The sequence below is a fragment of the Bombina bombina genome, chromosome 3 (genome assembly GCF_027579735.1).
Source record: "Bombina bombina isolate aBomBom1 chromosome 3, aBomBom1.pri, whole genome shotgun sequence".
Lineage (NCBI taxonomy): Eukaryota > Metazoa > Chordata > Amphibia > Anura > Bombinatoridae > Bombina > Bombina bombina.
Window position 1 is genome coordinate 1,047,377,666 of NC_069501.1, and position 14,958 is coordinate 1,047,392,623.

Sequence of the window (14,958 nt, forward strand, 5' to 3'; positions counted from 1 at the left end):
ACCCCGAGTCTAAACACCCCTAACCTTACACTTATTAACCCCTATTCTGCCGCCCCCGCTATCGCTGACCCCTGCATTACACTTTTAACCCCTAATCTGCCGCTCCGTAAACCGCCGCAACCTACGTTATCCCTATGTACCCCTAATCTGCTGCCCTAACATCGCCGACCCCTATGTTATATTTATTAACCCCTAATCTGCCCCCCACAACGTCGCCGACACCTACCTACACTTATTAACCCCTAATCTGCCGAGCGGACATGAGCGCTACTATAATAAAGTTATTAACCCCTAATCCGCCTCACTAACCCTATCATAAATAGTATTAACCCCTAATCTGCCCTCCCTAACATCGCCGACACCTAACTTCAATTATTAACCCCTAATCTTCCGATCGGAGCTCACCGCTATTCTAATAAATGTATTAACCCCTAAAGCTAAGTCTAACCCTAACACTAACACCCCCCTAACTTAAATATAATTTACATCTAACGAAATTAATTAACTCTTATTAAATAAATTAATCCTATTTAAAGCTAAATACTTACCTGTAAAATAAACCCTAATATAGCTACAATATAAATTATAATTATATTATAGCTATTTTAGGATTAATATTTATTTTACAGGCAACTTGGTATTTATTTTAACTAGGTACAATAGCTATTAAATAGTTAAGAACTATTTAATAGTTACCTAGTTAAAATAATAACAAATTTACCTGTAAAATAAATCCTAACCTAAGATATAATTAAACCTAACACTACCCTATCAATAAAATAATTAAATAAACTACCTACAATTACCTACAATTAACCTAACACTACACTATCAATAAATTAAATAAACACAATTGCTACAAATAAATACAATTAAATAAACTAGCTAAAGTACAAAAAATAAAAAAGAACTAAGTTACAGAAAATAAAAAAATATTTACAAACATAAGAAAAATATTACAACAATTTTAAACTAATTACACCTACTCTAAGCCCCCTAATAAAATAACAAAGCCCCCCAAAATAAAAAATTCCCTACCCTATTCTAAATTAAAAAAGTTACAAGCTCTTTTACCTTACCAGCCCTGAACAGGGCCCTTTGCGGGGCATGCCCCAAGAAGTTCAGCTCTTTTGCCTGTAAAAAAAAACATACAATACCCCCCCCAACATTACAACCCACCACCCACATACCCCTAATCTAACCCAAACCCCCCTTAAATAAACCTAACACTAATCCCCTGAAGATCTTCCTACCTTGTCTTCACCATCCAGGTATCACCGATCGGTCCTGGCTCCGATATCTTCATCCAACCCAAGCGGGGGCTAGACATCCACTGAAGAAGTCCAGAAGAGGCTCCAAAGTCTTCCTCCTATCCGGCAAGAAGACATCCGGACCGGCAAACATCTTCTCCAAGCGGCATCTTCGATCTTCTTCCATCCGGAGCGAAGCGGCAGGATCCTGAAGACCCCCAGCGCGGAACATCCATCCGGACCGACGACTGAACGACGAATGACGGTTCCTTTAAATGACGTCATCCAAGATGGCGTCCCTCGAATTCCGATTGGCTGATAGGATTCTATCAGCCAATTGGAATTAAGGTAGGAATTTTCTGATTGGCTGATGGAATCAGCCAATCAGAATCAAGTTCAATCCGATTGGCTGATCCAATCAGCCAATCAGATTGAGCTCGCATTCTATTGGCTGATCGGAACAGCCAATAGAATGCGAGCTCAATCTGATTGGCTGATTGGATCAGCCAATCGGATTGAACTTGATTCTGATTGGCTGATTCCATCAGCCAATCAGAAAATTCCTACCTTAATTCCGATTGGCTGATAGAATCCTATCAGCCAATCGGAATTCGAGGGACGCCATCTTGGATGACGTCATTTAAAGGAACCGTCATTCGTCGTTCAGTCGTCGGTCCGGATGGATGTTCCGCGCTGGGGGTCTTCAGGATCCTGCCGCTTCGCTCCGGATGGAAGAAGATCGAAGATGCCGCTTGGAGAAGATGTTTGCCGGTCCGGATGTCCTCTTCTTGCCGGATAGGAGGAAGACTTTGGAGCCTCTTCTGGACTTCTTCAGTGGATGTCTAGCCCCCGCTTGGGTTGGATGAAGATATCGGAGCCAGGACCGATCGGTGATACCTGGATGGTGAAGACAAGGTAGGAAGATCTTCAGGGGATTAGTGTTAGGTTTATTTAAGGGGGGTTTGGGTTAGATTAGGGGTATGTGGGTGGTGGGTTGTAATGTTGGGGGGGGGTATTGTATGTTTTTTTTTACAGGCAAAAGAGCTGAACTTCTTGGGGCATGCCCCGCAAAGGGCCCTGTTCAGGGCTGGTAAGGTAAAAGAGCTTGTAACTTTTTTAATTTAGAATAGGGTAGGGAATTTTTTATTTTGGGGGGCTTTGTTATTTTATTAGGGGGCTTAGAGTAGGTGTAATTAGTTTAAAATTGTTGTAATATTTTTCTTATGTTTGTAAATATTTTTTTATTTTCTGTAACTTAGTTCTTTTTTATTTTTTGTACTTTAGCTAGTTTATTTAATTGTATTTATTTGTAGCAATTGTGTTTATTTAATTTATTGATAGTGTAGTGTTAGGTTAATTGTAGGTAATTGTAGGTAGTTTATTTAATTATTTTATTGATAGGGTAGTGTTAGGTTTAATTATATCTTAGGTTAGGATTTATTTTACAGGTAAATTTGTTATTATTTTAACTAGGTAACTATTAAATAGTTCTTAACTATTTAATAGCTATTGTACCTAGTTAAAATAAATACCAAGTTGCCTGTAAAATAAATATTAATCCTAAAATAGCTATAATATAATTATAATTTATATTGTAGCTATATTAGGGTTTATTTTACAGGTAAGTATTTAGCTTTAAATAGGATTAATTTATTTAATAAGAGTTAATTAATTTCGTTAGATGTAAATTATATTTAAGTTAGGGGGGTGTTAGTGTTAGGGTTAGACTTAGCTTTAGGGGTTAATACATTTATTAGAATAGCGGTGAGCTCCGATCGGAAGATTAGGGGTTAATAATTGAAGTTAGGTGTCGGCGATGTTAGGGAGGGCAGATTAGGGGGTTAATACTATTTATGATAGGGTTAGTGAGGCGGATTAGGGGCTAATAACTTTATTATAGTAGCGCTCAGGTCCGCTCGGCAGATTAGGAGTTAATAAGTGTAGGTAGGTGTCGGCGACGTTGAGGGGGGCAGATTAGGGGTTAATAAATATAATATAGGGGTCGGCGGTGTTAGGGGCAGCAGATTAGGGGTACATAGGGATAACGTAGGTGGCGGCGATTTGCGGTCGGAAGATTAGGGGTTAATTATTGTAAGTAGCTGGCGGCGACGTTGTGGGGGGCAGGTTAGGGGTGAATAAATATAATACAGGGGTCGGCGGGGTTAGGGGCAGCAGATTAGGGGTACATAAATATAACGTAGGTGGCGGTCGGCAGATTAGGGGTTAAAAATTTTAATCGAGTGGCGGCGGTGTGGGGGGACCTCGGTTTAGGGGTACATAGGTAGTTTATGGGTGTTAGTGTACTTTAGGGTACAGTAGTTAAGAGCTTTATAAACCGGCGTTAGCCAGAAAGCTCTTAACTCCTGCTATTTTCAGGCGGCTGGAATCTTGTCGTTAGAGCTCTAACGCTCACTGCAGAAACGACTCTAAATACCGGCGTTAGAAAGATCCCATTGAAAAGATAGGCTACGCAAATGGCGTAGGGGGATCTGCGGTATGGAAAAGTCGCGGCTGAAAAGTGAGCGTTAGACCCTTTAATCACTGACTCCAAATACCAGCGGGCGCCCAAAACCAGCGTTAGGAGCCTCTAACGCTGGTTTTGACGGCTACCGCCGAACTCTAAATCTAGGCCTAATTAAGGCTAAGACACTAATTTAAGGTCACATATTGAGATATCTTTAGCTTCTTCTAGCGCCCTCTAAATACTAACTTCAATTTGTTCTCTAATTATATAACACACTTTGGAGGAAGGTGTGTTTTTAGAAGGGTTTGATATCTATATATTTTTTGGTCAGCGCAGTACTTACTCACATATATTTTTCTATAAAAATGTGTGCTTTCCTGATAAATTTATTTATTTCCGCATACGATGAGTCCACGGTCCGACCTTTAATTTAAGACAGTTATTTTTAACTTTAACCTCAGGCACCTCTACATCTTTTGTTATTTCCTTTTTCTCCATTTTCCTTCGGTCGAATGACTGTGGATTGTAGGAAAGGAACTGACATATAACAGCTTTGCTGCTGGTCAGGATGATATTCCCAACTGTAATTTATCAGGTAATCATAAATTTAGTTTTTACCATTGTGAAAAACACACAGAACCAGGTTACAGCACCCTAAAAAACAAAATCTTCTGCTTATACTTAGCTGGTCTTTTTTAATTTATATTTTTAAAATTGTTATAAATAAGCCACCGCAGTTACTTTTAAAAAAATAAAAACAAAAAAAGAGCAAAAACAAAAAACACCTACTTGACAAATCTTTATGCATACAATATTTTATAACTATTTTACTCCTATTGTCAATTTTTATTTGTTCTCTTGGTATCTGGTATCTTTATTTGAAAAAGAAGAATGTATGCTTAGGAGCCAGCCCATTTTTGGTTCAGCACCTGGGTTGCACTTGGTGATTGGTGGCTAAATGTACCCACCAATCAGGAAGCATTATCCAGGGTGCTGTAATAAAAATGGCCAGCTCCTTAGCTTAGATTTCTGCTTTTCCAAATAAAGATAATTAGACAGATGCTTAAAATTGCAAGTGTAGATTTTGGGATAAAAACAGACACAGAGGACATCTGGCTCCACATCCCTCACCTGTACACCCTGTCGTTAGTGTGGCATGGTGTTTACAGGAATTACATATGAACATATGGTTAGAACGTAGAGATATGTTGGTAGCTGGCATACACGACGGAATTGACACCTTAACATTAGACTCCTTTATGACAAAATATCGTATTCCCGGAAAATACAGTTTTGAGACAATGAGGCTACTTAGTTTCTTGAGGAGTTGGGGTCTACAGGGTAGTGAGTGGAGAGAAAAAACCAAATGGGAAATGTGTTGGACATCACAACATAAACCTAGGGGTATGATGTCTTTCCTTTACTCATTATTAATTGAAGACCAGACATTAAAGGGACATAATACTCATATGCTAAATCACTTGAAACTGATGCAGTATAACTGTAAAAAGCTGACATGAAAATATCACCTGAGCATCTCTATGTAAAAAAGGAAGATATTTTACCTCACAATCTCCTCAGCTCAGCAGAGTAAGTTCTGTGTAAAAAGTTATACTCAGCTGCTTCCAGCTGCAGGTAAACAAATTTAAAAAAATGAAGAAATGAACAGCTGCCAATCAGCATCAGCAGTGCTGAGGTCATGAACTCTTACTGTGATCTCATGAGATTTCACTTAACTCTCATGAGATTTCATAGTAAGCTTCCTTTACCTGATTGGTGAAATAATATGAGAGTGCACAATGCTAGTCCCTTCAGATGTCCCAGGACAAACACACTAAAATGCTGCTTAGAAATCCTTTACAATGGGAGGTGGCTACTGAGGAACTTTTGAGGTAAAATATCTTTCTTTTTTACATAGAGATGTTCAGGTGATATTTTCTAAACAGCTTTTTACAGCTATGCTGCATCACTTTCAAGTGTTTAAACATTTGGGTATTATGGCCCTTTAACTAAAACCTCAACTCAAGTGACCTGGGAGAAAGATTTACAAGAGACTTTTGACTTGAGAAACTGGTACAAGGCAATGGTGTTTGCTAGACAATATTTACATTGCTCAACCCTATGGGAAATCCACTACAAAATAGTTTGGAGATGGCATTTAGTACCTGTGCGTTTGCACCAATTCTATCCCTCTTCCTCCCCAGCTTGTTGGAGAAATTGTGGTCAGAGAGGCACCTGGATGCATGTGTGGTGGGAGTGCCCACAGATCAGACCCTTCTGGCGTACCTGTATGAAAGTACTGGGAGACCTACACTATAATATCCCTTTTTTCCTTCAATTAGTTTGCTACATTTAAATCTGACTAGAATGCCTTTACAGAGAAAGATCTTTCTAATCTACTTCCTTACAGCCACTAAACTAATTATTGCAAGAAAATGGAGACAGGTTTCACCTCCTTCCATTCAAAACGTTGTTGATCAGCTTTCACATATGAAACATATGGAACAATACGTATATAGCTTAATGGGGAAGATAGACTTACATTTTAGAATATGGGAGGGATGGTCAGAACTTCACGGAGAATAATTATTAGTTAGAAGATAGAGAACAACAGAGTGTAGAAACTGTAATAACACCCTCACTAATAAAGGAAATCCGCCTATGTGACCAGGCCTCCACTCCTATTACCCCACTCACACTCATACCTATTTTATCCTGCCTTCTATGCCCTCCCCCCCTCCCTTTTTTTATTTCTCCTCTCTCCCTCTGCTAGCGGGAAAGGGCAGATCATTTCGTCCTTTGTTACGTCCTTGTACATTATATTTCGAATGGGAATTGCCTGTACTGGCTTCCTTAATTTTGCAAAGACTTAGATAATGAATACACTTTTATTACATACAAAATATCACTCTATAAGAGGTATCTGTTTTCATGGTTATTTAATTAGCATAAAAATTTATTTTGTCTCAACATAAGAAACAAAATGTAAAAGAGGTGAATATGACTTTTGATTCAAATACTATGTATTCACATAAAGTGTCTTAGACTCCCCCTCTATATGGTAAATGAGGGTGAGGTAGTATTTGAGATGTTAATTTTATTTTGTATAGATAAATGATATCTCATGAATGAATGCATACTATAATTCCTCGAAATGTATATCGTATTTGTTAATTGTATGTTCTTGAAACACCTCAATAAAAAAAATCTTGATTCAAAAAAAAAAAAATTGCAAGTGTGTCTGTGTAATCAAACATGGTGTGTGTAAGTAAATGTGTGTAAATATTTGTGTGTGTCCTCAAATAGGATATGCTGTATATTACCCATCGAGGGAGGAGCAGTGGAGCTCTGTTAACGGGGAGAAAAGTGTCCCTCTTTGGCCATTTCAAATGTTGGGAAGTATGCCATGCAATTTAATTATTTCTAGTAAAGAATATCAAAATAACAAGAGTATTGCATTGAGCAATGATACTTTTTTTATTGGACTAACTATACATTTATAAGTTGACAAGCTTTCGGAAGAGTTCCTTCCTTTATCAAGTCAGAAGCAATACTGACCAATTCAATGGAATTTACAGATTGTATCTTAAAACACAGAATAGCTAAGAAGACAGAAAGTGCAGGGAGAGGAGGAGGTGTCGTAAAAACCATGAGGGGGGCTTAGATAACAGGCAGACAGTGTCCAGTGTAGGAGAACAGACAGGGGAAATATATAGCTTTACATAGAGCATATACTGACATAAAGTTATATATCAACATTGAATCAATATCTATAAAGATGTGAAATTGTATATACAGGGGGAATACAAAAGTTAAAAAAAGGAAAAAGTGTGGACATAAGCTTACCTGTGTACCTATGTATAAACAATGTGGAATATACAATGTAATTGACTAAATGAAAGTACATTACAAAATTTTTTGATAATGTGTTAAGAATCCAGAGTCCACATTTAGTCCAGAATTAAACAGGTTGAAGTGCATTATCATTTTCATTTCAAAGGTTTTTCTTTCCATGGTGTTTTTGAAGTTGTCTCTGAGAATTTTGATTTTGAGGTTTTGGATGGAGTGGTCAGGTTGGGTGAAATGGTGACCAACAGGGGTGCAGTATTTTGTTTCACAGTGGTTTTTGATTGAGTGTCTGTGTAAGTTCATTCGAAGGTGCAGTTTTTGGATTGTTTCTCCAATATAGCATCCCATTTCACATGCAGTGCAATGTATCATGTATACCACATTTGCAGATATACATGAATATGCCCCTTTAATGTTATAAGATGTATTATTGTTATTTGCTGTGCTGCTTTCACAAACGTGTTGACACAGTTTGCAGAGTGCTTTATAGCAGCACTTGGTTTCATTCTGAGTGTTTTTTTTCCCACTAGTAGTCAAATACAACCCTGCTGTGGAAGGGATACGAAAAATCTTACAGCCACTACTCTTAGAGGATCCCACACTCAAAAAAATCTTTCCAAAACCCCCAATCCTGGCATACAAACAACCACCTAACCTAAAGCAGAAACTGGTACATAGGAAGCTACCCCTTGAGAAAAAGAACACTCAGAATGGAACCAAGTGATGCTATAAAGCACTCTGCAAACTGTGTCAACACGTTTGTGAAAGCAGCACAGCAAATCACAATAATACATCTTATAACATTAAAGGGGCATATTCATGTATAACTGCAAATGTGGTATACATGATGCATTGCACTGCATGTGAAATGGGATGCTATATTGGAGAAACAAGCCAAAAACTGCACCTTCGAATGAACTTACACAGACACTCAATCAAAAACCACTGTGAAACAAAATACTGCACCCCTGTTGTTCACCATTTCACCCAACCTGACCACTCCATCCAAAACCTCAAAATCAAAATTCTCAGAGGCAACTTCAAAAACACCATGGAAAGAAAAACCTTTGAAATGAAAATGATAATGCACTTCAACCTGTTTAATTCTGGTAGCAAAAAAAAGAAAGAAAGTATACACTTATTGCACTCCTAGGTCTAAAGGTAAATTTAATCTAACTGAATGACACAAATTATTCCATAAGGAATAAATGAAAGGGGGAGAAAACAAATTACAAATTTAAAATATAACTTTTATTGGGTTAAATTTAAAATAGGAATGAACTTAAAATCACACTTAGGCACCGCTTGTGTATGATTGGTGCAAACAAATTATTACAGGTTAAGATTGTTGCTCCTGGTACTTCTGTGTTAATTGTAGGCTGGAGTGGGAACTGCTATATACTTGTATCTTGGAGATGTGATGCACAACACGTTCTGTATAAGAAGTTCACAAGTCCAATATGAGAATTGAGTACACAACGTTATATTTTTGTCAATGTCTCCAAAGTGATATATCTTTATATGCAAAACTTAGTGTAAGTGGAACATTGGGTATATAATTTTTTATGCTTATATTCAGCTAAAATTATCTACACCACTTATTACTTGAATTCTAAGTATATTTCAAGGTGGGACAAGTTTGTATAACGTTTTTCGTCAACAATTATAAACAGTATCACTGCTTATCCAAAGTAACTAAACTTCTGTACTAGCAATTACCTACTTAAGGATTAAAGTGTAAGCTATTCGCTCCGGAATTCAAAAACTGTCATTCGTGAGCGCTCTTATAGTGTATATAGGTGATTGAACTTTATTGTGATACAATTTCTCATTTATTGAAACAATGTATATCGTTATTCAACTGGATACACAATATAATGTTAAATTCCACTGCGGTTCTGTATAAACCGCTGACATTAGATATACTCAGACGCTAATTGCAAGGATTGCGTTCTTTATTATATGCACTTAGGCTGTATGTGCTGAGTGGCTCCGTGGATAACTCAATTTTATTATGGTAAGTGTCACTGTTTTGTGCTTGCCAGAACATGCAATCTCTATTAAGGTGCCCTTAATTATTATATATTATTTATGAACGTAGTTGGATTAAATTTGCTAATGCTCTTCATGTATATATTTAGTGGCTCTTAGATCCAGTATGTAGTATGTATTAAAGCAGCAGTAAAAGGTATGCCTGAGTGGTATATTGCACAACTTATGAGTCAAAATTAGTTTGTATATATAAACGAACTTGGGTAGAAGTTGTATGCTCACAGTTTCTTTGAGTGCCAGTTTAAGTAACTCTCTGTGTTGCGGCAATTAAATAATGTGGTATATTACAGCAATGGAGCGTGTTTGTTCCAAGCACCACAGGTTTATTTGAGTACCGATTTAAGTAACTCTCAGTGTTCCGGTAATTGGATAGTGTGGTATATTACAGCAATGGAGCGTATTTGTTCCCAGCAACACCAGAGTTTTGGCAAAAAGATGTTCAGAGATTCTGCTTGTATTGTAAATCTATGAGGTTGAACCTACTGTTCGTTTAAACTTGCACACTCGCAGCTGATTAAACTAGTCTGTGTGCATTCCACCCCCCATACAAAATCTCCACAGATTAAATTTGTACACTGCTCTTTGTATGAGCAGTGTTAGAGGCAAAGTTGTGCTTTTGTGATCAAGCTGCACTTAATAATTAAAAGAGTCACTTATTGCAAGCTGATAAGAAACACAAGGGCAAATACAATTGCGTTCTTAATATGCTTAGTGCACGTTGGCTTTAGGAGCAGAGATATCTATCAGCAAAAATGTATCGTGAATATACCTAATACAGCTAGAGGTCGGTTGTAACTTATTAGGCAATAGCCACAATCGTAATTATATTGTCCAGTTATATTACACTATAAGTTTTAAAGCCGGTTATTACAAGAGGAATAGCACTTAAAACAATATTCGGTGCCAGCATAGTACATTAACACATAGTTAAATCTGAGCGTTCATTATTTCAAGTGAAATGTTTGCTGACTACAGTAATTTGCGGTAGCCTAAGGCTATCTAAAAACACAGGAGCTCCTAGGACTCCTCACCATTGCCCTATCGTCCCTAACATGTTTCGCAACTTAACATTGCTTTTTCAAAAACCACTGTGAAACAAAATACTGCACCCCTGTTGTTCACCATTTCACCCAACCTGACCACTCCATCCAAAACCTCAAAATCAAAATTCTCAGAGGCAACTTCAAAAACACCATGGAAAGAAAAACCTTCGAAATGAAAATGATAATGCACTTCAACCTGTTTAATTCTGGACTAAATGTGGACTCTGGATTCTTAAAACATTATCAAATTTTTTTGTAATGTACTTTCATTTAGTCAATTACATTGTATATTCCACATTCTTTATACATAGGTACACAGGTAAGCCTATGTCCACACTTTTGTCTTTTTTTAACTTATGTATTCTCCCTGTATATACAATTTCACATCTTTATAGATATTGATTCAATGTTGATATATAACTTTATGTCAGTATATGCTCTTTGTATAGCTATATATTTCCCCTGTCTGTTCTCCTACACTGGACACTGTCTGCCTGTTACCTAAGCCCTCCTCATGATTTTTACGACACCCCCTCCTCTCCCTGCACGGTCTTCTTAGCTATTCTGTGTTTTAAGATACAATCTGTAAATTCCATTGAATTGGTCAGTATTGCTTCAAACTTGATAAAGGAAGGAACTCTTCCGAAAGCTTGTCAACTTATAAATGTATAGTTAGTCCAATTAAAAAGTATCATTGCTCAATGCAATACGCTTGTTATTTTGATATCTAAATCTCTGGACTAACACGGCTACTCCAATCAACGTGACTATAGTAAAGAATATAAATATGTGCTGTGTATTTTAATACCTTTAAAACATCAACAGGCTATGGAGATCCCCGGTATTTCTTTGTACTCTTGCCCTATTATTGCACTACACAGTTTTACAGACATCAGTGAGCTTTGTACCACATCAGAGAGCTCATGTCATGTCTGACCTCGGTCACTTACCTAGGACATCAAGCAAGGTGGCTCACACAGGAAAGTAATTACTGGATGAAAGCAATGCTTAAGGAACTTTACATCTTACCACAATTATAGGCTGTGTCTGCTGCTTAGCACATGTGCCGCCAGTTAGTCACTGTAATGGAGATATATTAAGGGCACTTTGACCCTCTGTGAAGTCAAACAATTTCTGTAGGGTGGATGGTCTGAATCTACTCATTGCTATGTAATTATTAGGACACTGTAATTTCTATCTTTATGTGTGTGTGGTCTTTTTTCTCTCTGTGATCCATAATCAATGGTTGCTAATAAAAAGTAGCTTTTCTGCACTTGTATAATCAGTGATCAAAGCTTAACATTGACTGTGCCAAGAAGTGCTTACGTTTACCACTTTACAATATGTGTAATACAGCTGTATACACAACCCTATGGATAACTTCACTATTTCATTATGCGACAGCTGGGATATCACTGAAGTGTTATAGTAAAAATAGACTTAAAGGGATATGACACCCAACATTTTTCTTTCATGATTAAGCTAGAAAAGGCAACTTTCTAATTTTCTTCTATTATCAAATTTTCTTAGTATCTTTTGTTGAAAAGCAGGGATGTATGCTTAGGAGCTGCAGAATCTGTTGGCGCTCTGCAAATACCTGATAATAATAATAATAAAAATAATAGGAGCCGGCCCATTTTTGAAGCACTATATGGAAACAGTTTTGCAAGAATGATATTCATTTGCAAGAGCACTACAGGGCAGCACTATTTCCTGCCATATAGTGCGCCAGATGCCTACCTAGGTATCTCTTCAACGCAGAATATCATGGGAACCAATCAAAAATGATAATAGAAGTAAATTGGAATTTTTTTTTAAATTGTATGTTCTGGGTTTCATATCCCTTTAATATATAATATTACAAATTAAATGCATGTATCATATATATATATATACACATTTCTAGAGAGAGAGAGAGCGTTTTTTTAGACGGCTTTGGGTTATTTACATATGGCTCTAGGAAAACATTTATGGCTACATTACAAGTAGAGCGCAATCAATAGCGCAGGGTGTGTTGTCTTGTGTTCAGTCTCATGATAAGGAAAATGCACAAGCTGGCCACAATCTCACAGACCTAAAATTACCCATTATTATTAACAGCATAGCACAAAACAACATAAAGAACTCAACTTGTGCACCGTCAGCTTAGCGCCTGCCTCCGTGATATCTAACAGGAATTTTACTGCACCCCATAGAAGTTTATTATGTGAATAATGTAACTTGTTGTTAGCGCTTGAGTGATAAAAAAATATGTATTAAATATGTAATGCGAGCGCAAAAATAGAAGGGCTATTGATCTTGAGTGATGTTAATGCAAAATAGTGATAATATTTTTGGGGTTCACTTGCAATGAATTTGGGCTTCAGTGGCAGTTGCTGCAAAAGTTGTTTCTTTATATTTATGCCATTCAAGATGTAACCCCTGAATTCAATCCTGGATGTAGATCATTAAATGTATTACGGTATTTTGCAGTGCACAAAAGGGGGCAATCAGGGTGATTGAGGTGGCTGACAGGCAGAACAAACAGTTTCTGCTTCTTAAAAATGAGGCAGCAGGTTTGCTTATGAGAACTTGCTCCAGATAGCCCAAAAAGCTGCAAATGCAGCTTCCGATATCTAGCCCTATAGCCTCAAAACGGCAGTTTGTACTTCTGCATTTTAGTGGTTTCTGACATTTTATAAGATGTCAGTAATATGGTAGACATGGAGAAAATATTCATAGTTATTGTGGCCAAAAGAAAATACACTTGAAATAGTGCTGGAGGGGTTTGACGGATGACAAATTATGGCACACAGAAATCTGTATTATGGCACTTATGGGTATAAATTCACAATCCGCTAGATTTGAAGTTTTGCGGCCAAAGGGGTGCGTTAGCTACGCGTGCTTTTTTCTGTCCGCACCTTTTAAATACCGCTGGTATTTAGAGTTCACAGAATGGCTGCGTTAGGCTCCAAAAAAGGAGCGTTGAGCATATTTAACGCAACTGCAACTCTCGATACCAGCGGTGCTTACGGACGCGGCCAGCTTAAAAAACGTGCTCGTGCACGATTCCCCCATAGGAAACAATGGGGCTGTTTGAGCTGAAAAAAAACCTAACACCTGCAAAAAAGCAGCGTTCAGCTCCTAACGCAGCCCCATTGTTTCCTATGGGGAAACACTTCCTATGTCTGCACCTAACACCCTAACATGTACCCCGAGTCTAAACACCCCTAACCTTACACTTATTAACCCCTAATCTGCCGCCCCCGCTATCGCTGACCCTTGCATATTTTTTTTTAACCCCTAATCTGCCGCTCGGTACACCGCCGCCACCTACATTATCCCTATGTACCCCTAATCTGCTGCCCCTAACACCGCCAACCCCTATATTATATTTATTAACCCCTAATCTGCCCCCCACAACGTCGCCGCCAGCTACCTACAATAATTAACCCCTAATCTTCCGACCGCATCTCACCGCTACTATAATAAAGTTATTAACCCCTAATCCGCCTCACTCCCGCCTCAATAACCCTATAAGAAATAGTATTAACCCCTAATCTGCTCTCCCTAACATCGCCGACACCTAACTTCAATTATTAACCCCTAATCTGACGATCGCACCTCACCGCTACTATAATAAATGGATTAACCCCTAAAGCTAAGTCTAACCCTAACACTAACACCCCCCTAAATTAAATATAATTTAAATCTAACGAAATAAATTAACTCTTATTGAATAAATTATTCCTATTTAAAGATAAATACTTACCTGTAAAATAAACCCTAATATAGCTACAATATAACGAATAATTATATTGTAGCTATTTTAGGATTAATATTTATTTTACAGGCAACTTTGTATTTATTTTAACCAGGTACAATAGCTATTAAATAGTTATTAACTATTTAATAGCTAAAATAGTTAAAATAATTACAAAATTACCTGTAAAATAAATCCTAACCTAAGTTACAATTAAACCTAACACTACACTATCAATAAATTAATTAAATAAAATACCTACAATTATCTACAATTAAACCTAACACTACACTATCAATAAATTAATTAAATATAATACCTACAAATAACTACAATTAAATAAACTAACTAAAGTACAAAAAATAAAAAAGAACTAAGTTACAAAAAATAAAAAAATATTTACAAACATTAGAAAAATATTACAACAATTTTAAACTAATTACACCTACTCTAAGCCCCCTAATAAAATAACAAAGACCCCCAAAATAAAAAAATGCCCTACCCTATTCTAAATTAAAGTTCAAAGCTCTTTTACCTTACCAGCCCTGAAAAGGGCCA